The sequence below is a fragment of the Solanum tuberosum genome, unplaced genomic scaffold (genome assembly GCF_000226075.1).
Source record: "Solanum tuberosum cultivar DM 1-3 516 R44 unplaced genomic scaffold, SolTub_3.0 scf00437, whole genome shotgun sequence".
Taxonomy (NCBI): Eukaryota; Viridiplantae; Streptophyta; class Magnoliopsida; order Solanales; family Solanaceae; genus Solanum; species Solanum tuberosum.
The window spans coordinates 58,264-61,899 of record NW_006239357.1 but is presented as its reverse complement, the minus strand read 5'-3'; the positions used below and the strand labels follow the sequence as shown (position 1 = coordinate 61,899).

Sequence of the window (3,636 nt, the reverse complement as noted above, 5' to 3'; positions counted from 1 at the left end):
AGTTCATATGCTTTTAAAGAAAAACATTTTCTCTTCCTCTACTTTGAGATTATTACTAAAACATATTTTCTCTTAAAAGAGATATTACTTAAAAGCTTCTTATGAAACTCTTTTGGAAATCGGTGTTTCCTCACAGCAAATGTGAAAACATTTACTCTTGGGATTAATTAGTTCCCATATATCATTTTAAAGAAAATGAAATCAACTCTACTCTTCCTCAAACTCAAATTCTCAAGTCTTAAAACAAGTTTTAAAAGATTTGCAAAAGACTCAAAAGAACTGTCAAGACTTGACTCTTAACTCTACCTTTAATTTGAATTATGAATTCAAGGTTATGATTCATGTTATGAATAATTTCTAGATGTTTAGAAGTAGTTTAGAGTAGTGAGAATCCATAGGGAGCAAAGGTACTCTTTAAAAGAACTCAGACGGATCACTTGACTGAAAACAGGTCAGGGCAGGCTACCATGGCACACTGAGTGGCGCCCTCTTCGGAACTACAGAGGAATGTTTTTGGTGCACTGCTCAGCCCCACCCCATAAAACTCCAACTATATTTCTTTCTTATTTTATGACCCTAACTCACCTAGAATTGAATGGTTTCTTCCCCAATCACTTAGATTTGAATACCCAACAAAAGTAAACGATAATCTACTCAAAACAACTCTCAAATGACCAACTTTCAACTCAAGAACTCATCAAAACCCCAACAATCAAGATTACAAATGAAATTTCAATAAAACTCATCAAGAACTCTAATCCTTCAACTTTGAGAATGAAATTTGCGTAAAGAAAACATGATTGGCGTGTGGGTGAACTAACCCAACACTATGAGAACTCACATACCTTCAAAATCAAACCCTTTGCGATATCCGCCACAAAAACTCAAGAATCTTGATGAACACCTTGAAATTTTCTCCTTTTCTCCTCTTCTTGAACTCCTCTCAAAACCCTAGGCGTATTTGGATTTATGAAAACTGACGCATATCAGATTTGACCCCAAAATATTACTAAAAAATGAATTAATTTTATTAGCTAAGGAAAAGACCAAAATACCCCTCATATTTTCGAGTAACTTCTTTTAACTAGACAGCTTGACTTCAAATGGGTATATCTCCCTCATACGAGCTCAAAATTTAGCAAACTCGATGACGTTGGAAAGAGGATTCCAAGACCGTTAATTTGATATCTCATGGGCCAACTAACTCATCCTGTACTGAAAGTTATGGTCGTTTTAAGTTGATCTAAAACTCACAACTTAAGCATAACTTGTAAAATTTCAGATTTGGCAAAGTAGTTCTTTCTATTTTTAGCTCTTTCTAAGGCGGGATGTTACAGAAGGAATGCCTATAAAAGAATTCAAGGCTCTGCTGTGGTGAACCAATGGAAGAAGAAAATGAGAGTTGGTGAATGAAAATATATTATAGAATTTATAAGCGAAATAATGATAGGGCTACTCTCTGTTGGCATGCAATTGTATATTTTAGCTGACACTCCAAAGGAGAGCGGCCCTGTTACTGTTTCTACTTAATCTACATTCCCTTTGGGCACTCTTAATGCAATGTGATGTTTTGAATGTATTTTTCTACTTTTCTTAGATGTCTACATTGATTGTCAAATCAAATAAAAAAGCATGATTACTGTTTTTCCTTACTTTTTGGAGGTAAGTCATTTTCCTTAAATTTGAGGAAAATAAGTTGATTTGAAAAACATTTTTCAAAATATTTAATTCAACCAAATATGAATATCAAACACACTCTTCAACTAATGCAGTGTTGTTTGAGTTATACTATGTGTGGTGAAGCTACTCTGAATAACGTTGTACACAAATTAAAAATGAGGCACTATTTTTACACTACTTGTTTCCATTTATGTAGTCAATTCTAGATTTCCTAGTTGACAAAAAAGAAAGAAAGAAAGAATGGATCTTCCCTGGTATGCTCTTCTAATTTCTCTGTTTCTCTTTATTTTCTTCATTCATCAATGCTTCCATACTACTACAAATAATAAAAAAAAGTTACCACCATCTCCGAGAAAGCTTCCAATCATAGGAAATCTGAACCAACGTAGGTTGTTACCTCACCGTTCTCTCCATAAGCTATCCAAAAAAAATGGTCCAGTCATGCTACTTCATTTGGGCAGTAAGCCAGTGTTTGTTGCTTCTTCTGTCGAAGATGCTCGTGCTATCATGAAAACTCATGATGTCGTATGCACAAGTAGACCTAAATCTAGCATTACTGATATATTCTTTTATGGCTCAAAGGATGTGTCATTTAGTCCCTATGGGGAGTACTGGAGATAAATTAGAAGTGCCACCGTGCTTTACCTTATCATCAACAAAAGACTCCAATCTTATCGTCATGTGAGAGAAAAAAAGATATCGAATATGATTGAAAAAATAAAAAAGAAGTGTTATTCTTCAAGTTCAATGATAGATTTAAGAGATTGTTTCTGCTCTCTCACAAATAACATAGTTAGCGGAGTTGCCTTAGGGAGGAAATATAATGAAAGAAAAGGTGGAATGAATTCTAAGGTCACTATTGGGTACTTTTAGCATTGGGGATTATATTCCATGGCTTGAATGGGTCAATACAATCACTTGTCTTCTTTTTTCTTCTTATGCATAGTTTCTTCTTTCTTTATTATCCAACAAAATTGGAATCAAGAGCCAGTTAGGTCAAACTGAGAGCAAATTAGTAGCAAAAAGAAAGTGACAATTGAGAGAAAAGAATGGCTACCAATGGAGCATCTACCACATCTAAACAACTAATTCCCATCTTTAATGGGGGATAAATATGAATTTTTGAGCATAGAGATGAAGACTTTGTTCAAGTCTCAAGAATTGTGTGATTTGGTGGAGAAGGACTATACTGAGGAAGATGAAGCACAAAGGTTGCTGGAGAACAAAAAGGAGGACTCCAAGGCTCTATTTTACATCTAGCAAGGGATGCATGACTTAATATTTTTCAGAATTGCTGTTGCAGAAACCTCAAAGCAGGCATGGGATATTCTGAAAAAAGAATTCCATGGCTCAACCAAGGTAATGACTGTTAAGATCAAATCACTCCAACTTGATTTCAAAAATTCGTCCATGAAAAGTAGTGAATTTGTGCAAGGCTACTTATCTCGGGCAAATGCAATTGTTAATCATATGAAGGCATACGGTGACAAAATCACCGAGTAAACTATAGTTTCTAAAGCTTTGAGAAGTCTTAATAAAAGAATTGATCATGTCTTAGATGCTATTGAGGAGTCCAGTGATTTATCTAATTTTGATTTTGATGAATTGATGAGTTCATTGCATGCTCATGAGGATAGACCGAATGATTCTCAAGAAAAGAGTGAAGAGAAGACATTTCAGATAAAGGGGGAGTCTTCTTTTAAAGGCAAATTAGAATATTCAAATTCTAGAGGAAATGGAGGCAGAGGTAATTTTTGTAGATGAGGTCGTGCTGGCAGAGGACGAGCCCTGTTTGGTGGTGAGCACCAACAATTCAAGAGCAATATTCAGTGCCGCTATTGCATAAAAATGGGGCACAAGGAAGCTGAGTGTTGGACAAAACGGAAAGATGAACAACAACATGCAAATTTCACTGAGAAACAACAAGAGGGGGGTAATCTATTTATGGCTCGCTTA

The 3,636-nt window shown here is 35.2% G+C and overlaps 1 pseudogene; it reads left to right on the top strand.

Moving 5' to 3' along the window:
- The first annotated feature begins 1,920 nt into the window (after positions 1 to 1,920).
- On the top strand, positions 1,921 to 2,626 carry LOC102596851 (cytochrome P450 71A3-like; annotated as a pseudogene).
- Positions 2,627 to 3,636: the final 1,010 nt, after the last annotated feature.